This window comes from Glycine soja, chromosome 20, assembly GCF_004193775.1.
Source record: "Glycine soja cultivar W05 chromosome 20, ASM419377v2, whole genome shotgun sequence".
NCBI classification, from domain to species: domain Eukaryota; kingdom Viridiplantae; phylum Streptophyta; class Magnoliopsida; order Fabales; family Fabaceae; genus Glycine; species Glycine soja.
This window is the reverse complement of record NC_041021.1, coordinates 33,970,298-33,992,907: the sequence shown is the minus strand read 5'-3', so window position 1 is coordinate 33,992,907 and position 22,610 is coordinate 33,970,298. Positions and strand designations below refer to the sequence as shown.

General features: G+C 30.4%; 1 pseudogene; it reads right to left on the bottom strand.

Moving 5' to 3' along the window:
- Nucleotides 1–22,610, bottom strand: part of LOC114402015 — an 81,370-nt pseudogene that overhangs the window by 27,745 nt on the left and 31,015 nt on the right.

The window sequence follows — 22,610 nt, the reverse complement described above, 5'->3', positions numbered from 1 at the left end:
CTTTTGATTTTTCAGAAACAGTCACTGGTAATCGATTACCAAATAAGTGTAATCGATTACACAAAGCTTTTGAGTGAAAGGATGTGACTCTTCACATTTAAATTTGAATTTCAACGTTCAAGGGCACTGGTAATCGATTACCAAAACATTGTAATCAATTACAGCCTTTTGAAATCAATTGGAACGTTGTAAATTCATTTGAAAACTTTTTCAAACTCATTTTGCTACTGGTAATCGATTACAACAATATGATAATCGATTACCAGAGAGTAAAAACTCTTTGGTAAAGGTTTTGTCAAAAAACCATGTGCTATTCAAAGTTTTGAAAGAAACTTTTTAATACTTATCTTGATTGAGTCTTTTCTTCATTCTTGAATCTTGAGTCTTGAATCTTGATCTTGATTCTTGAGATCTTGAATCTTGAATCTTGATTCTTGATTCTAGGCTTTCTTCTTGAGTCTTTAATTCTTCTTGATTCTTGAACTCTTGACTTGTTCTTGATTCTCTTGAGATGTTCTTTGATCCTTGAGCTTTTTGTTCATCACCTTTGTCATCATCTTTTGTTGTCATCATTGTTATCATCAAAACACTTTTGAATCACATTCACCATGAAGCCTTGCTTCTACAATCTCCCCCTTTTTGATGATGACAACTTCTGAAATCAAGAAACACACACACTTTTTCCTAGTTGATCACTCTCATAAATTCTCCCCCTTTATTTTTGAATTTATGCTTATCTTAAAAATAAGTTGATTACTCATGTGAATTCTTGATTTAATCCTTATTTCTCTCCCCCTTTGGCATCAACAAAAAGCCAAAGTGCGTAACAAGTATGAAACATACATATACTACTAATCATTCACAAGACAATCATGGAAGAATATAAACCAATCATGAAGCAAGAAACATGAATAGATCAAATATATATATAAAAACAACATAAGTGACATACACAAGAATAGAAAAACAATCAAACAGGATATCTTAACCATTCATCAATTTTAGAAAGATAATACTGCATAGAATGTCATATAATCCAGAAAGTCATCCATAATAACCAAATAAAAGTGCATACCTCTAGTCATATATCATTAGAGTAATTAAGTTTAAAAACACACAATCATAAACAACCAAGAGCAAGTCAATATAATCATAATGTTCAGTCATACTAAACAAGTATTAAAAAAAATACAAAAGTGTTCAAATGTCATAAAAACATAGACAAATACAAGGTTTTAAAAAACAAAATATAATTATAATCTAAATCTATTATCAGAGAATCAAAACTTAATTCTAAGTAACAAAAATTAGTTATGAACACATACATGGTAACTCATTACTTATCTCAATTATTTTAGCATATTAATATAATTTTGACAAAAATCTAATCATGTCAAATTATATAAAAATGGATAACCATACAATGAATGTATTCATACAAGAGAGAAAAACTTATAAAAATCAAACAAGATAATAAATCATCCTCACATTATATTATAAGCATATGTGCATAATTAACAAATAAGTCATAAGTCATCAAAACATAAATCATTTGTCTAAGTCATTTGCATCTAGAAGTCCTAATTCTCTTCTAATGGTGTAGAAAGAGTCTTTGGTTGGTTTTGTAAAGATGTTTGCAAGTTGGTTTTTAGTGTCTATAAAATTTTTTTTAAAACACAATCACCTTTTTCCTAAGACTAAGTGCTAATTGACTATCAACGCTTACCAAGATGAGTTTTTATCATCATAGAAGGTTTTATCATATCAAAATAATTTTGTTTTGAAATACAATATAATAATTTTGAAAAGCATAAAAAATATTTTGAACAAACAATGGCTTCATGGTGAATATGATTCAAAGGTGTTTTGATGATAACAATGATGACAACAAACGATGATGACAAAGGAGATGAACAAAAAGCTCAAAGATCAAAGAACATCTCAAGTGAATCAAGAACAAGTCAAGAGTTCAAGAATCAAGGAGAATTCAAGACTCAAGAAGAAAGCCTAGAATCAAGAATCAAGATTCAAGATCTCAAGAATCAAGATCAAGATTCAAGACTCAAGATTCAAGAATGAAGAAAAGACTCAATCAAGATAAGTATTAAAAAGTTTTTTCAAAACTTTGAATAGCGCTTGAGTTTTTGACAAAACCTTTACCAAAGAGTTTTTACTCTATGGTAATCGATTACCATATTGTTGTAATCGATTACCAGTAGAAAATGAGTTTGAAAAAGTTTTCAAACTAAATTTACAATGTTCCAATTATTTTCAAAAGGCAGTAATCGATTACAATGTTTTGGTAATCGATTACCAGTGCCCTTGAACGTTGAAACTCAAATTTAAATGTGAAGAGTCACATCCTTTCACTCAAAAGCTTTGTGTAATCGATTACACTTATTTGGTCATCGATTACCAGTGACTGTTTCTGAAAAATCAAAAGATGTAACTCTTCAAAAAGATTTTGACTTTTTCAAATGGGTTTTAAGTTTTTCTAAAAGTTATAACTCTTCTGAACGGTCTTCTTGACCAGACATGGAGAGTCTATAAAAGCAAGGCTTTGTTTTGCATTTCATATCTTGAATACTTTTGCTTTTCCAATCAATCCTTTACAAGCCTTGAAATCTCTTTGAACTTCTTCTTCTTCTTTGTACCAAAAGCTTTCTGAAGTTTTCTGGTTTTCCAAACCTTGAAAACTTGTGCTATTCATCTTTTCATTCTCTTCTCCCTTTGCCAAAAAGAATTCGCCAAGGACTAACCGCCTGAATTCTTTTTGTGTCTCTCTTCTCCTTTTCCAAAAGAACAAAGGACTAACCGCCTGAATTCTTTTGTGTCTCCCTTCTCCCTTGTCAAAGAATTCAAAACGACATAGTTTGAGAATTCTTTTGATTCTTCCCTATCCCTAATACAAAAGTGTTCAAAGGACTAACCGCCTGAGAATTCTTTTGTATCCCCATTCACAAAGTATCAAAGGTTTAACAGCCTGAGATCTTTGTCTCAACACATTGGAGGGTACATCCTTTGTGGTACAAGTAGAGGGTACATCTACTTGGGTTTGACTGAGAACAAGAGAGGGTACATCTCTTGTGGATCAGTTCTAGTGGAGGGTACATCCACTAGGTTCAAAGAGAACAAGGGAGGGTACATCCCTTGTGGATCTTTGCTTGTAAAAGGATTTTTACAAGGTTGAAAGAAATCTCAAGGACCGCAGGTCGCTTGGGGACTGGATGTAGGCACGGGTTGTTGCCGAACCAGTATAAAAACTCTTGTGTGTTTGTTTCCTTCTTCCCTACTCTTTTACTTTCCGCTGTGCATTTAATTTCCGCTTTTACTTTCTGTTAAGTTTTCTCTTCTACTCCTCATTCTCTTAACAATTTAGTAAAAGCCTTAAAAGAGTAATTTTTAATTAGTAAGGGTTTAGGAATAATTAATTCAACCCCCCCCCCTTCTTAATTATTCTGAGGCCACTCGATCCAACAAGTGGTATCAGAGCAGGTTTCTTGTAGAAAGTTTGACAACTTCAAGATTAATGGCCTCTTTAGATTCTTTGTTTTTCAAACGTATTTTCAGGAACAGGTTATTCCAAGATCATGATGAAGACCAAGTCAACTTTTGTCTCATGAAAAAATCTCATGAAAACAACAAAGAAGATTCTGTAAGGAAGAAGTGGTACATCGACAGTGGATGTTCCAAGCATATGATGGGAGATGTATCCAAGTTTACAACCATTTCCCCCAAAAGTGGACATGTTACATACGACGACAACAATATCAATAAAATCTCAAAAGAGGTAACATCTAAGCCATCTCTATGAATTAAGGTATGAGTAGTATTTTCAGTTAATTTATTTGTTTGTGGCTAATAGAAAATAATTGTTGAAATTGTTTGATTGTGTTTACAATTATTAATTAACGATATTTAGTTTTAATTTTGAATATATATGATAAATTTAATTTTGTTTAAATTGATTAATGTTTGAATTGCTTATGTTTTGTTTGTTTTGACATGATATATTAATTGAATTAAGTAAATAATTACCATGATATGTGTTGATGATTGTTATTTGATACTTATGTTAAAATTTATCATGATTAATTAACTATATTTAGTTTAAAAGAATTTCAATATACATGATTGATTTTTTTTTCTTTGGAAATTGTGTCCAACTTTTTAGAAGTTTGAAAATTAAAATTTGGAAGTTATTGGAAGTTGAAAGTTGAAAATAGAAGTTGGAAGTTGAAAATGGAAGTTACTAGAAGTTGAAAGTTGAAAATGGAAGTTGAAAAATTAGAAGTGGAAGTTATTAAACGTTGGAAGTTAAAATTTAAAATTTAAAATTTAAAATTTAAAATTTAAAATTTAAAATTTAAAATTTAAAATTTGAAATTTGAAATTTGAAATTTAAAATTGAAATTTAAAAATTTGAAATTTGAATTTTTGAAAGAATTGTGCATAGTTAGTTGATTGTTAATTAAATTTAATTAATTTGAAATGTTTGATGATTGATTGTGTTTGAGAGTTATTATGATTTTTTTTAAAAAAGTTATGTTGATTATTTTGATAATATAATTTTAAAATGATTATGCATGATTTTTGATGTGATATGTGATTAGTCATTTATGAATGGTTATGTATGGTTTTATATCTCTTGTATGATTCTTGTATAATTTTTAAATACGACATGTGAATTACTTGCTTAAGGTTCATTCATAAAGTTTTTTTTTTAAATCCATTATGTTATATTTATTTATTTTTATATATAAGAATTTTCATATATAAAGTATCTTTTTGATTATGAAAAATGTATTATCAAGCATGAGCATGATAAAGATATTGAGCATGTAGGTTTTAGAGAAAATAATGATTACATGATTGATTGAGTTCTTTGAACTTTCTAAGTTTTTAAATTATCTTTAACAAATCTGAATGTTTGATAATGCCTGTTATCTATATCCTTCAATCCTTGTATGATTCTTGTTTGATATGTTTGAATTACTTGATTGATTGTTCAAAATATTTTTTATGCTTTTCAAAATTATTATATTGTATTTCAAACAAAATTATTTTGATATGATAGAACCTTCTATATTAACAAAAACTCATCTTGGTAAGTGTTGGTAGTCAATTAGCACTTAGTCTTAAAAAAAAAGTAACTGTATTTAAAAAAAATTGTAGATACTAAAAATCAACTTACAGACATCTTCACAAAACCACTAACCAAATACTCTTTCTAACTTAGACAAATGATTTGTGTTTTGATGACTTATGACTTATTTGTTATTTATGCACATGCTTCTATTATAATATGAGGATAATTTATTATCGTGTTTGATTTCTATAAGCTTCTCTTTTCTTGTTTAATGATTATATTTTGTTTCTAATCCTTGTATTTTGGTATGTTTTTATGACATTTAAATACTTAGTATTTCTTTTATTATTTGATTAGTATGACTGAACATGATGATTATATTTACTTGCTCTTGGTTGTTTACGGTTATGAGTTTTAAACTCAATTATTTTGATGATATATGACTAGTGGTATGTACTTTTATTTGGTTATTATGAATGACTTTCTTGATTATATGACATTCTATGAAGTATTATATTTTTAGTGTGATGAATGGTTATGATATCTTGTTTGATTGTTTTCTATTCTCATGTATTTTGGCTATATTAGTATGGTATTTGAACAATTTATTATTTCCTTATTTGCATGGTATGTTTGGACCAATATTAAGTATATTATTTGACTATGTGGAGTTTATAATTAATCTATGCATGGTTGTTTGCTTCATGATTTCATGGTTCTTGTTTCTTGCTTCATGATTTGTTTGATATTTTTTATGAACATCGTATGGATGTTTAAATTAAATTTGTTTGATACGCACTTTGGCTTTTTGTTGATGCCAAAGGGGGAGAGAAATGGGATTAAATCAAAAATTCACATGAGTAATCAACTTATTTTTAAGATAAGCATAAATTCAAAAACAAAGGGGGAGAATTTATGAGAGTGATCGACTAGGAAAAAGTGTGTGTGTGTTTCTTGATTTCAGAAGTTGTCATCATCAAAAAGGGGGAGATTGTAGAAGCAAGGCTTCATGGTGAATGTGATTCAAAGGTGTTTTGATGATAACAATGATGACAACAAAAGATTATGACAAAGGTGATGAACAAAAAGCTCAAAGATCAAAGAACATCTCAAGTGAATCAAGAACAAGTTAAGAGTTCAAGAATCAAGGAGAATTCAAGACTCAAGAAGAAAGCCTAGAATCAAGAATCAAGATTCAAGATCTCAAGAATCAAGATCAAGATTCAAGACTCAAGATTCAAGAATGAAGAAAAGACTCAATCAAGATAAGTATTAAATTTTTTTTTCAAAACTTTGAATAGCACTTGAGTTTTTGACAAAACCTTTACCAAAGAGTTTTTACTCTCTGGTAATCGATTACCATATTGTTGTAATCGATTACCAGTAGCAAAATAAGTTTGAAAAAGTTTTCAAACTGAATTTACAATGTTCCAATTATTTTCAAAAGGCAGTAATCGATTACAATGTTTTGGTAATCGATTACCAGTGCCCTTGAACGTTGAAACTCAAATTTAAATGTGAAGAGTCACATCCTTTCACTCAAAAGTTTTGTGTAATTGATTACACTTATTTGGTCATCGATTACTAGTGACTGTTTCTGAAAAATCAAAAGATGTAACTCTTCAAAAAGGTTTTGACTTTTTCAAATGGGTTTTAAGTTTTTCTAAAAGTTATAACTCTTCTGAATGGTCTTCTTGACCAGACATGGAGAGTCTATAAAAGCAAGGCTTTGTTTTTCATTTCATATCTTGAATAATTTTGCTTTTCCAATCAATCCTTTACAAGCCTTGAAATCTCTTTGAACTTCTTCTTCTTTGTACCAAAAGCTTTCTGAAATTTTCTGGTTTTCCAAACCTTGAAAACTTGTGCTATTCATCTTTTCATTCTCTTCTCCCTTTGCCAAAAAGAATTCGCCAAGGACTAACCATCTGAATTCTTTTTGTGTCTCTCTTCTCCCTTTTCCAAAAGAACAAAGGACTAACCGCCTGAATTCTTTTGTGTCTCCCTTCTCCCTTGTCAAAGAATTCAAAACGACACAGTCTGAGAATTCTTTTGATTCTTCCATTTCCCTAATACAAAAGTGTTCAAAGGACTAACCGCCTGAGAATTCTTTTGTATCCCCATTCACAAAGTATCAAAGGTTTAATAGCCTGAGATCTTTGTCTCAACACATTGGAGGGTACATCCTTTGTGGTACAAGTAGAGGGTACATCTACTTGGGTTTGACTGAGAACAAGAGAGGGTTGTTGCCGAACCAGTATAAAAACTCTTGTGTGTTTGTTTCCTTCTTCCCTACTCTTTTACTTTCCGCTGTGCATTTAATTTCTGCTTTTACTTTCTGTTAAGTTTTCTCTTCTACTCCTCATTCTCTTAACAATTTTGTAAAAGCCTTAAAAGAGTAATTTTTAATTAGTAAAGGTTTAGGAATAATTAATTCAACCCCCCTTCTTAATTATTCTGAGGCCACTCGATCCAACACGTGGTAAATATTACAATTTGACCATACGATCATCAAAAAACATCCAAGGCAACATGTCAACAACATAATTCATTCAGGCTGAGAATGCTTGGCTAATTTGTTCGAGGAAACTTCAGTAGGTGAAATCTGAAAGTTTTTTCGCTCATTATCCAACTCATCAAAAGATACGCGCTTAGTTGGTGTCAATGGAATCCTGAGAAGAGGGTCATGATCCCCCGGTAACAGACATAGATTGCTACATAAAATATTAATTGATCAGTAAGCTAAATTTTGTTGACATCATCCAAAAATACACCAGCAAAAACCCACAACGACAATCCCAACTTACAGATTCAAGCTCTGTAGGCTCACTTGAGCCAAGCATTGACCGATCATGATCAGCGGTAATAGACAAAGATTGCTGCATAAAATATTGATTGATGAGTCAGCTAAATTTTGTTGCCATCATTGCAACATACACCAAGAAAAACAGAGAAAGACAATGTTAGCTCACAAATTCAAGCACTGTAGGATCAGTCGACTCAAGTATTGAATTCTTGATCTTGCAACATGGCTACATGATATATGAATCGACAGTTAAAAACAAATGGAATATATGCATACACTCACAATAACTAAAATAGATTTGACAAAACACAACCTCACTATCGGGAATCATATCTAGCACAGCATTGATCAAGTCTGATTCATCTGAATATTTAAGAACAACAGAATTCCTGAACCTTGGTTGCACCTTCACTTTGAATGCAAGGAAACAACCCAATAGCCTATCTAGTGCTTGAGGAGAGGCATTTAAATCAACATCCCCATCCTTGCGCAGAAAAAGAAGAATGAAAATCGATAGCAAGGTAACAAATGTTCAGTGTAAATTAAAAAAATTGCATGACAATACAATAACATACTTCTATTTTGAGCCTGTTGACTTCATCCGCTGACTAACCAATTAATTGTGCACATTCACGATCCCAGATAAAAAATTTGGTTTGTTCACCCTTGTGATTAACCATCACCTCAACCCGATACCTGCCAATATAGATACCAGCATAAGAAAAAGTAGCTGATGAACGTCATACTAATTAAACAGTGAATCAATCACCTCAGTACAGGTTGATCATTCTCTTTGCCACACGGACATGTGAACGGCACAGTTTGCATGTCAGCTTTTTTATATCATTGACCACAAGCCGGATAGCACCATGAATAGTTGTCCATCACTATAGTTGTAATCTTGGCGACAGTAACACAAACATACTCCTGTTTGAAGAAACTGACATTAGATTTTCTACAAAGAAAAGCTACAAATGAATAAGAACATCACCTCTAAACTGGCATTAATCTGAGAGATATTTTTTACTTCAGTCTTTGACAGAAATGCATTTTTTGATTATAATTGAGATGACCCTGAAACCTGTGAACTCCCTTGTCCAATAGGCGCCAAAATTGATCTAACCTCGATCCCTAAATCTAAAAGGTTATAACAATACAACAAATGCAAAAGCCCAGCAAACATTACTTACATATTTAACATTTTGAAATTACAATCACATAAGTAACACATTACCAAAATACCTCTCTCTAAATTATTGAATTTCCAGCACGAGGTCATTGATCATGAGTTTAGACGCCTTGAAAGAATTACTGACCGATGCCGGATATGATCCTACAGATTAGACCCAAAAAAAATATAATCAAGTAAGCATGGAAATTGAGAAATCTAACATTACACTGACCCTGTGCTTCCTTAATCCTAGCATGAGTCAAGAGAATAACGATCGGCCTTTCATCTTCAATATCATCCAAATAAGACAAAAACTGTAAGCAGTAATTTTCCCAGAGTGTACAAGATAGCACCTGTCCACTATCAGAAGGAAACAACAATTAATGTATCAGTATATCAGCAGCTAATCATCATCAGATACAAACAACAATCACACACACTCAAATTAAATTGTAAAAGATAACCTCAAATCCTTTAAATTCAAAACAACCCTCGTATTTTTGGATGACTCATATTGGAATACCACTTCATCAACCACGCCAATAACATCTAAAACAACCACAAGGTAAATGTATCTTACTTGAAAAGCCATAAGCAAGTCAGTCAAAATCAATCCACAAATTGCAAACAACGATCTTACCGACCAAGAGTCCAATTTTAAAATGACCAGCAATGACACTGGAAAAATTAACAAATCTGAATTTCCTAAAAGGTAACTGTTCCATATCACATTGCCTAACAACAGTAACTCCAGTAAAACATAATTTATATTCATGATCACAAACTCTAAATTTCCCATCATTCTTGATAACTTTAAAATTATGCATCACATAAGTCAAATTTTCTTTCAAATCAGCCTTGCGAGACTTCAGCTGATCCTGCTTGCAAACAGCATGGATTTCGTCTCCCTACAATATAGAAAGCATATAAATACTTCATTGAATGACCAATAATATAATAACATAATTTATAATTTCAAAAAACCGGCAAAAACATACATCAGAATCAACAACCACCATTTCGGCTTGTTCAGTCTTTCCGGGAATCCCAATGAACCAAAGATCAGTGATCCTTACAGAAAGCTTAAGAGCTTCCCTTGATCCATCGATCAATTTTATTTTATCAGCAACACGTGCCATAATTTTATAATCGCAAACCCTGAACAACAACTGCAAGAAAAACAGAACATCAGTTAAAAACCAAGCATATAGTCAAACGGCGAAAAAACTAAACTACCACCTCAACCACTGCAAACCAAAGCTAACAGCTTGTCACTAACAAAACAAAGAAGAAAATTCACAAAGCACACATAGACCACAATAAACTCCATATAAATCAGTAAAAATAAACATGTGGACAAAACATCTGCACATGTGACTAAACAGAATTAACATATAAGAATCCATTAGCACCAAAGTTAACAAACCATACAAAAAACAGTCATCCTCAACTTAAACCTCAACTTCTCTCAGCCAAACCCAAACTTGGGCACAAAAGTATAATTTTTATCTGCAACACTCAAAACTAACACCCAAACAAAGGCAAACTGTAAAACAAACTACTCAACCAAAGAATCCACAACATGAATATTACCTTAGCTTCTCCCGATCAAACTCAGCAAAACTAAACTGCAAAACAAAATTGTCAACCAAAGAAAAACTGCAAAATCACAGCCATACACAATAGAAAAATTAGATTAAGACATTCAACAAAAAAACATTACCTTTTGTTCTCACAACCAACCGAACACCAGAGCTAAACCAAACTGGGAAACAAAAAGGAAAATCACAGCCATGCACAACATAAAAGTTAGAAAACAAACGACCAAACAAACAAACAGTTTTCCTCTGAAACTTGAAAATGAAACAAACTATAAAACAAACCTCTCAAGCAAAGAATGCACAACATGAACATTACCTTAGCTTCTCCCAATCAACCTCAACAAAACTAAACTGCAAAACAAACTTCTCAACCAAAGGAAAAATGTAAAATCACAGTCATGCACAATAGAAAAATTAGACAAAGACATTCAACAAAAAAAACATTACCTTTTCTTCTCACAACCAACCGAACAACAGAGCTAAACCAAACTGGGAAACAAACGAAAATGACACAACAACAACCAACGACATTGCACAAAACCCCCAAAACATGTGCTCAATCAAAGAGTGGAAGCTAGCTTAGCCATTAAACACATGGCACAAAAATTCCTTGCTGATAAAAAAAATTAACATGTAAACCACTTGCTTAACACGTAAACCACTTGCGAATCAAAAAATCAACACGTAAAGCACCCACATGTAGAAGCTCGGGACAAACCAAAAACCCATCAAAATGACAATAAACCCAGCGAAAGGGACAGGTGCCAATTTTCTAAGAAGGGTCACACCAGTAATTTTCCTATGTTTCTCTTTTATAATATAGGAGCCATGCACAACATAAAAGTTAGAAAACAAACGACCAACCAAACAAACAGTTTTGTTCTCAAACTGAAAACTGAAACAAATGAAAATGACACAACAACGGCCAACACCATTCTGCAAAAGACCCAAACCACCTGTCCAATCAAACAATGCAAGCTAGCTTATTCATCAGACACATGGTACAACAGTTCCTTTTCGAGGAAAAAAACAAACATGTAAACCACACATGTGTTGCACCCGAAGAAGAAAACAAAAAGACAAAAAAATCATAACAAACCCAGCAAAAGCCAAATGAAATCTAAAACACACATGCACAACATAAACATTACCTTTTCTTCTCACAGTCAAACCCAGCAACGGAGGAAAAGCAAACCCCAAAAGAAACTTGTCAACCAAAGAAAAACTGTAAAATCACAGACATGCACAATATAAAAGTTAGTAAACAAAGCACCAAAGAAGAAAAACAACGAAAAAGACTAACACACATACAAACTGTAACCAAACTGAACGCAAAGACATTAAACAAAAAAACAGAACAACCCCAACAATAGAACAAAACCAAACTGGAAAATAAAAATGAAAATCACAGACATGCAAATAAAAGTTCGAAAAGAAACGACCAAGGCAGAGCCTCACACCTTCAAATCCAGTTTTGCTTTCAAACTTGAAAAAGAAACAAACGAAAATGGCACAACAAAAAAACAGAACAACCCCAACAACAGAACAAAACCAAACTGGAAAACTAAAACGAAAATCACAGCCATGCACATAAAAGTTAGAAAAGATACGACCAAGCCCGAGCCTCACACCTTCAAATCCAGCTTTGCTTTCAAACTTGAAAAAGAAACAAACCAAAATGACACAACAACAACCAACGGGATTGCACAAAACCCCCAAACCACGTGCCCAATCAAAGAGTGGAAGCTACCTTAGCCATCAGACACATGGCACAAAAATCCCTTGCTGATCAAAACAATTAACACGTAAACCACTTGCTGATAAAAAAACCAACACATAAACCACCGACGTGTAGAAGCTCAGGACAAACCAAAAACATATCAAAATGACAATAAACCCAGCAAAAGGGACAGGTGCCAATTTTCTAAGAAGGGTCACACCAGTAATTTTCCTGAGGTTCTCTTTTATAATATAGTATATAGATATGGCTTATATAGTTGTGTTTAAATTTAATATATTAAATATTTTATAGGGAGTGTCATGTTTTATATACTAAATTTTATATACTAGTTAATCTAGCTATTCAAAAACCAAAAGTTATGATGAATAGTTGATTAAGATTAAATTTTAACTAAACATTCACTCACTAATAACAAAATAAAGAAAAATAATTCATCAAATGAAATATGATTTATCTTGATTTTAAATTTGAAGTAATAAAAAAAATATATTACGAATAAATTTACATGATATTTCGTGTATTAGTTTGATAACAAGTTCCAAAATCAAATTTCACCCAATCTACAATGCTTTCCAAATACATTGATTCATAATTCACATATAACAGCATGACAAATTTATATGTGGGTCAACAAAAACTTATCTTTCCTACCAATTACCATTAAATTAAGCTACCTATAATTCTATATATAAGAAATAATTACATAATTCATAAAAAGTAAATAAAATAGGTAGTAATTAGTAATATATAAAAATATATAAATATATATTTTAATTAAACTAATATATATTATAGGTGCTGGTAAGACAGGTATTATAGTACTTGTACCAATACTCATCTCCATTAATTTTTTATGAGTAAATACCGGCGAGACCCACCATTTCCCATAAGAAGGTATTTACTCTATTCATTTGTGAATATTTTTGTAGGTACTTGTAGGATGAACTATACTATTTGTCATTCCTAGTTAGCGAGAGTTACATATCATGAATGAGATTGGTCTCTGATCTAATAAGTTGAGGAACACCCGTCATCTTAAGTCATTTATTAACAAAAGCCTTTAATTAGTCATTTTGTGCATTTGATATTAATTTAAATGAAATGTTCATGCATTTGTACGGAGAAAAAGGAAGAGTGAAAATCAAGATATGTCTGGGTGATAAAGATTTGATCACACTACAGCTACTACAGCTACTATCTAGTTGGATACTTTGAATCAGATATGTCAGATTCATTATGAAACTGACGAAAATTTTTAAATATGAACCCAATAAGATGAGTTTCTATGTATACACCGTCACACCAGGGTACATAAGTCTAAAATACATTATTGGCTGTCATGTAAATTGAATTATTCTTCTTTAAATGATAAACACGAATTTTACAATTTTGGAAAGGTATTATGATCATTATAAACCTCCCAGCATTACGTCTAACCAGAAATAGCATTATGCAACTAACTAAGCCACTAACCCTATCCAACTTCATGCGTTTGGGAACATAGAGATTAAATATATATATATATATATTTCTCTTTGTGTTACCAATTGCTTTTTGTTATATTTTACCACTACTTTACTAAAAGAAAATAAAAGAATGATGACAGACATTATAAATATTTTACTAAGAAGATTCCTGAATTTTTACGAAATTTTACCACTAGTTTACCCTGCGGATTCATGAACTTTTACCAATTTTTGAATTAAATCGTTGACTTTTTATAAAAAAAATTAATGGGGTCCTTAAGCTTTTATTGCAGATTCATGAACTTTTACCAATTTTTGAATTAAATGGTTGACTTTTTTAAAAAAAATTTAATGAATCCTTAAACTTTTATTTATTTTTAATTTGGCCTTCATATATGTATTTTTTAAAATTAGGTCTCTGCATTCGGACCTAATTAACAAACAAATACAATTTCAGAGATCTAATTGAAAATAAATACGTCAGAGAGTTAAGTAAAAATTATCAAATGATACAGGGACTTGTAGAATAATAAAAAGAGAAAAATGATTATATATTTATAATATTAAAAATTTTATACAGTCATGTAATCACAATCTATCATATATAATAAATTTATTAATTTTTAAAATAATTATTTTAAAGTAATTCAAATATATAGTAATTTGTAAAATTATTTTACTCTTAGTGTATATATAAAAATTAAACTCTTAAAAAATATATACTTAAAAAATCTTGACATTTCAATAATAATCAATTGAATACAAGAAGGAACATAATAGAAAATAAAGAGACAAGGAAAAGATGAGACTACCCTACAAAGGGGGTGCACAATATCATTGAATTGGCTCCTAACAAAACCTCTGGATAAAAGGTTTAGTTGGGACATGAGGTTGGACAATATCATTGACTTGCCTCCTAACAAAACCTCTGGATAAAAGGTTTGGTTATGGGACATGAGGTTTCTGTACTCGTTAAATTTAGTGTGTAACTCAGATACATCAACCACATTCTGTTTAATTTTATCTACCACCCCCATACAATCACTTTCGAATATGACATTGCTGAAATTGTTGAAACCTTGTTCTTCAACAAAACGCATGGCAGATAAGAGACTCAAACACATTTAAACTTCAAATTTACTTAATTATGGAAGAAATTTAACTCAGTTGATTTAGTAAGATGCATGCATAAATTATTATAAATTCTTTTATACATGTCTTCAATTCTCACTGATCATAAAAAAATTAAGACAAATATTAATGTATTCTTTAACTCATTCTAACACAACCTTCCCATAAATGATAATTTGTGAGTTAATGATAGTGTAAAATTGTTTTCTATTATCAATACATAGCCTATATTTTCTCTTAATATTAATTAAAATTCATGTAAATCTTACGCTAATACAGCTTGGCACAAAGTTATATGTGAAATTTTTTGTTTAACAATATAAAAGTAGTTAAAATTTAAAAATTAGTTGAAAAGTTGAATTAATTTTCAGTTGAAAGTTGTTTAAGCTAATTTAAAAAGCTAATCAGCTTATTCTAATTTTTGTCTTAACTCACTTTAGACACTTAACTCTCTTTACTTGGTTTTAGTTACTAAAGGAGCTTTTAAAATAAATCTATATGCCTAAACTAGTAGGACATTTAATTTCTAGGAATAAATTCAAATAAGCACAGTAGAAGGAGATTGAATAGCGTGTTAATGAGATCTTAAAGTTTTTCAAAAATGGTTTTGCAAAAAATTTCTGAAAACAAGTTTGTCAAGACAATTGTCCAAAAATGATTTTTTTTCACAAATTAAAGAAACTTTTCTCAAGGCTTATCAAATACTTGTATGTCCATAAATTAATGTGTAAAAGAAAGCATGTAAAGAAAAACGTTTGAATAAAAGTGATAGCGCTCATTTTTATACGAGTTCACTCATCCTTAAGTTTAATTTAGCTATCTTTCAATCCTAGAAAAGTTCCACTAATCCATAAGTTATTACAACAATATTCTACCATTGTCACACTTCTAGCTACAACTAGTATTCTTTAGGTCCATTATGTCACACGAACAATCTCACCCAAAGATTGGTTAAAAAACAAAATGTTCAATGTTTACTAAATCACTCATGGTTTTCACAAAAAGCAATGTTTAAAAATCTTTACAATGAAATCAACTCTCAAAGAGAGGATAGGCAATATAGACCAATTTTTACACTAACTTTGCTAAGTAAAGAATAGAACTATTAGAGCAGATAATCGTCCAAAGATGAGAGCTTTGAGTAGAGTTTTTTTCAACATTTTGTTTTCATTGATTACAAAGGCTTCTTCTTCAAAGCTTCATTCTCTTTATACAGGCTTCAATGGGTATGACGTTGTGGGGATTAATTATATCCTTCGAATTTTCCTTTTAAGACACAAAGTTTGTCTTCTTGCTAAGTGTCAGCTTGTGGTGGAGAGAGAAAGGCAAAAGGTACAATATTCCTTTTTAATTTTGAGCAATATTCACCTTGCATTGTCTCCACTACTTGCACAAAAATGATTTGCACAGAGCATATCTCGATTGTGCCTTTGTCCAACCTAATGAAGATACTCTTGGATTTTTAGGAGATCCTTATAAAATACCAATAACCACCAAGAACACATTACATTAGATTATTAGGAAGAGTTTTAAGAATACTTGGATTCATAATGACTGATCAACAAATGCAGCGGAATCTGAATTTGTAGGTAATCGGTTATTTCATGGTTTTTCCTCAACCGGAACCTCTTTATTCCTTAATAGGAACTTCGTAACTCTTCAGATGGAGAAGAGAAACTAATGTGATGGCTCAGTATATTGGGGACCATAGTCTTCTTATAGTGTATTAACCTAATAGGGTTCCCATTATCTCCTAATGGGCCAACACTGACATCTGCTCATTTAAGTTCATATCATTTGATTTGGTAGTCTAACAGGTTCACTTAATTTGATCACATAAAATAAAATTCACTAATGATAAATAGCTAATATAATTGTCTTATAATATTAACCCACATTAATTATTGGAATAAAAAATTCCAATAGATACACTTAAAATTCAAATGGTGAGATATTTTTGAAAAGGCAAGGGAACAAAAGAACATGAAACTTTTCAAGCAAAATCATTCTTGAAAAGAACTCATGCATATCCATTATGTTGGATGAAAGAAACTTTAAAATCAGTTTAAGTTTCCTTTATCATAATTGGACGTTAAGAGATCTAGCATGTCAAGTGCTATTTTCATAAAACTTTGGACACATGTTCCTTGATAGTGCATTGGGCACTAAGTTTGGCTTTGGAAAACATAGGATTGAGTCCAGTTTTTCACTTTGGATACATTTAACTAAAATGATTTTGCATGTCTAAGGTAGAAATACAATACCTTTGTTTATATTGGACACATAATCTTGTAATACTTAATAAATTTCATGAGCCCATCAAATTTCAATATTTTTGTTATAAAAAGAACTATGAGATTTTGAGGAGTTAGATATCATCATATCTTTGTTCTAATATTGGTTAGATCACTAAGTTCATAATCTTTAAATCATGCTAACTCCCTTAAAGTACCCAGGTTATCTTTTTAATTAGTCTAAGCTCACCTAAACCAATTCAATCAAGCCCATCGCCTTAATTTTCTCCAAAACTGATGTGACATACATATGTTTTGGAAGGTTAAATTTTAATTGTTTTCAAATACATAATCAAGACTTACACATTCCTAGCTAGTTCATATGTATAGTTCAAGACTCACACTCCCTCATCCAAGGCTCACTGAAACTGAACTCTTAGCACACACTAATTTACAGTCTAAAATTATTTAATTTTGGGCACATTCTGACATTCTGATTCCTAAACTATACCACAAATAAAAGTAAAACTCGTCTTAGGTACCTAATAGCCAAAGGGGCATGATAATAAGAAATAATAAGGTATAAATTTTCTTGATTTTGTCTTAGAATGTGAACTATGAGTCCTCTACAGAATTCTATTATTATTGTTACTGCTACTACTATGGCAGCACGAACACAACACAATGGTAAGGGCTCGTGAGAAGGAAGGTTATAAAGCAAGAGGAAGAAGAAGACAAGGTTTGGAGGGCATGCCACTGGAATGAAACTGAGTTGCCAGTTTTTAAAATCTCATTTTATATTGGTTCAAATTAGAATTGATGTAAATTAACAAGTTGTCCTAATCGCAAAAATGTCATTGTGCATTTTTGTCATGTTGTTTCTCATATATAACTGATGTTAAATCCTATTATAAAATGCCATTTTTGGTTTAGTGCAACTTGCTTGAATTAGTGTAATAAATTGACCGAAGGACTAACTTAGTTTAACAAAGACACCTTAAGGATCAAAGTAAAATATTTTAAAGAAACAAATTGAAACTAAAAATTAAAATAAAAGATTAAAATTATATTATAAACTATTAATATTTTAAAAATACCACTGTCATTTTTACACTTATAAAAACTAATATAGGATGACAATATGTAAGGTGTCTTTTGGATCTCAAATTGACTAGTGATATGATCAATATAATGTATATAAGTGAGGACAATCCTTACCTTATAAGGTAACTTTATAGGATTTAGTTAAGTCCAACCCAAAATTTTAAGTTATGTATGAAGTACCGGCTTCAACATGAACACGAGACACAGAGATTACTGAAATTGCTAATGTATGTCCAAAATATAGGACATTGAGACACCACTTATAATTCACATTCAAAAGACAAAGTTATTAAGCTTTACAAGTTTCATATCATAATGATCCACATAGATAGAATACAAGGAGAGATCATGTTTACAAAAGAAAAAAATCAAAGATAAGATGAACCATATTCCTTATAAGTTAAAATAACTAGTTAAGTTATGTGATAACAAACCTCGCAAAATAATGTTATCAGCCTTGTAATATTTTTAATATAAGGCAATTTTTTTATTTTCTAATATGATAACATTGTCTAAGGAGTCTTTAGCCAATAATAAGTGCCAACTCACTTTATTCACTCATGCTCAAGCAACGTTGGAGAGGTGTCCGAGCTCTTTTGAATAGGTGTTTGAGTCGGAAAAAAATTATGACACGGTTGAAAGATGTTTGACGACACCTGTTTAAGGCGTGCTGGACAACATTGTGTGCAAAATGTGTTTGACACGCTTATACACCACTTTATAAAGGTGTTTGTGCTTCCTTGATTTTAAGATGATATAAAAGTCTATCATAACAATTATTGTTGGGTCTATCACCTCACCCACTATCGAGTCATTGTAAGATTATTCTAGATGTTCAAACTAGCAAACTTTATACTTGAGATGTCTAACCCTTGACATAAGGAAGTATGTTAAAAATCTCACATCAATTAGTGATATGACGTCAGACCTCGGGTGACATCAATCGTTTAGATGATATTTAGATATTGATGAACCAATTGCAAGTTGTTTTAAGGTAGGTAAGTACGAGCCATATTCTGAGTTTCTAATTCTGACATAATCAAAGCAGATGAAAAGTTGTGACAATTAGTGGCATTGGCTTAAAGATCAAAAGTTTGAGCACAACAGTGGTCGCAATTACAAAATGAAACAACCTAATTAGCTCATGCTATTGATGACCATACCTGCCATGTTATGTTCCAGAAAATCCCCCAAAAAGGTGGGGCTTGTGGTACTTTTTATAGAATTAATTAATTAATGATTCTATTTTTTCTCTGGGACCAAAATTTGGGTTCCCTGGCATCATTATCTTCATCAGTTCATTTTACATACTATTCTTACCCTTTAAAGTAGATGAAGTGTGATCACTGACCAATAACTCCGAAGAATATATCCATATTCAGTTTATCATTTGAAGCTTCACAAAAAACATGGCTGCAAATTCCTTTCAATATTTTGCAACACTTTTCTCCATAGCCTTTTATAGTCCGGAGCTAGAAACAACCGAGATTCACATACAAGCTTGCATATAAAAATCATTATTTTTGGTTATAACTGGGTTAGTCATTTAGTTGAATCTATCACCTAATTATGGAAATTTTAACTTGTGTATCCGTTTTTCACGTAATATTTGAAATTCAAAACATTTTTCAATTTTCAAAATATGGAATTTATTGCTATATTATAAATTAAGAATACTTTGTGAACTAACATCAATCTTTTTCCTTTTCTTTTACGAAGGGCCATTAACCCTAAAACTAAATATTATGCTCATAAACTAACAAGAAGTGGAGGAAAAAAAAAGTCATTGGAAGCTTGTTGTCGCGTGAATAACTGACCATTAGCTGAACAAAGTTCGACTGCTCCAACACAATTTCATAATTTGAATATTTGAATCAAGTGATATAATTGCCAAGAAGGAAAAGTTGTCTCTTGATCTTACGAGGGCTCTCAAAGTTATGAAAAAAAAAAAATACTTGATTGGAGGTGAATTTTAACAAAAATATGAGTAAACAATTAAATTTGAAAGAAAGCAATAAATTTAAAAGAATAATAACTAAAAAATAGTTGCATTGATTGTTTATTTGGCTGAAGGTCCACTGTACTATTGTGAAACAAATATTTATATTATAAAATCTAAGTTGAATCCGCTCAGCATATATGCCATGTTCCTATTTTTTAGGAACTGCTGCTAGATAATGGGGCTTCACACGTAAAACTTGCTCTTATCTTTCCATGGTTGTTAGTGTTTTGGTCATACATATTTTAATTAAAGGAACAAGATAAATGAGACAGAAAATTAGAACATGTATTTGGGTGCCATTAGTAAAAATTAGTTTTGCATGTATGCATTGAATCACAAATATATAAAATGAGCATTTTTTTTAAACATCAATTTGTTTTACACTCCAAAAACAATTATTTCCTTTTGGTGCTTTTTATAAGAACCAAAATAAAGATTTTTTTTTTTTGTATTGGGTTAGAGACAATGAATATTCCCCCAATCTATTGGATTACAGACACACTAATTCATGCTTGCAGAGCATGGTTCAAAGAAATTTTCCCACGAAGGAAATTAAATGCAAGTTCACCTACGGCTAAATAGCCGCAACATGACCTTAAATCACTTGTCAATCAAATGGATTAATAGAGATTGTGTTTAACCTTTTATATAAGAACCGATTTAGAATATCTCCTGTATAAATTATTTTTACAAAAATATCCTTACTTACAAGTTATTTCTATGAAATTAGTAAATAGTAGGTGGAATATATTAATATGTTAAGCTTGTTGGGAGTTTAACTTTGTCTTGTATGAGGAGTATTTTAGGAACATTACTTTTCCTTTTTACGTGTATAGACAATTAAAATTAAAGCAATGAATATTTTCTGAATAATCACCATAATTAGGGCTTGTGCCTCTATGGTGGAACCTTGGGATATTCTTACAAGTTTTGATCTTTTGAGTAAGCTATAAAACTAATACTCAAAGATTTAGTCACACTTAAAAGTTCATTGTTTCTCTTTAAGGATGTATTATGTGAGAAAAATTTTAAAGTTGATAAAAATATTTGAATAAAGAATAAGAACATACCTTATTAATTTAGGGATAATTTTAAAAACAGAATATAAATTTTGAAAAAAATATATTATTAACTAAATTTCTTAATCATTGTGAATTAGTTGTTCCTTTCTTATAAAAAAAATATATAGCGGACTTATATTTTGAGTATTTTTTTTTTTGGTTTAAAATAAATTGGTCTTAATTATTTTTTAGCTACTGTAATATATATATATATATATATATATATATATATATATATATCATTTTTATCTTTGTAATATGTGAATAATTTGCTTTAATCCTTTTTAATTTTTTTAACAAGGGCTAATGATAAAAATTATAGGAATTAAAAAAACAATATATTAAAAGGACTAAAACATAATAATAAGGATCAAAAACAAAAAAAAAATATTACAAACTCAATTTCAAAAAAATTAAGGACTTAAAACAATAACGACCAAAATCATATTTAAATCAAATGTAAAAATAAAAAAATTTCATTTAAAAATATTATTAATGCATTTTATCATGGTTTTTTATTCATTCTAATATTTCATAAAAAATATTATTAATTGTAGGAATTTCAACCTTTATTCCTTGTTTTAGTATTCTTTATTATTTATGTAGAAATCAAAATTCACATGTACACATATTAGAACAATTCACCAAAGTCCTGTGATCTATAACATGAATTAGATAAAATACTCGATCCATAGATGGTTCTTGATCATTCAAGCGTTTTTCAATAATTGTTGCAAGATCTTTACATCAATCCATCACAAACAAAAACAATGAATAATGTAACAACAACTTTATGATTCTTCATCAATCATGGTCTTTTTATTCCTCAATAATATTTTTGCAACTCTTCATATAGGAAGGAAAAAAAAAACCATGTGTGTGAGAGTATATTATAGATCATAACCTTCTTATAATATATTAATTTAATAGGATTTTCATTATTCTCTAATGAGTCAGCCCTAACATCTACTCATTTAAATTTATATCATCTTATTTAGTAATATACTTACTTAATTTGATCGCATTAAATAAAATTCATTAATAATAAATAACTAATATAATTATTTTATAATATTAACTCATATTAACTATTAAAACATAAAATTCCAAAATTAATTTCTTAACTAGTTTGTAAGAGTACTAATTATTAAGACCTTTCACAAGAAAATTGTTTTTAAAACCATAGGCACTTTCTGACTGTAAA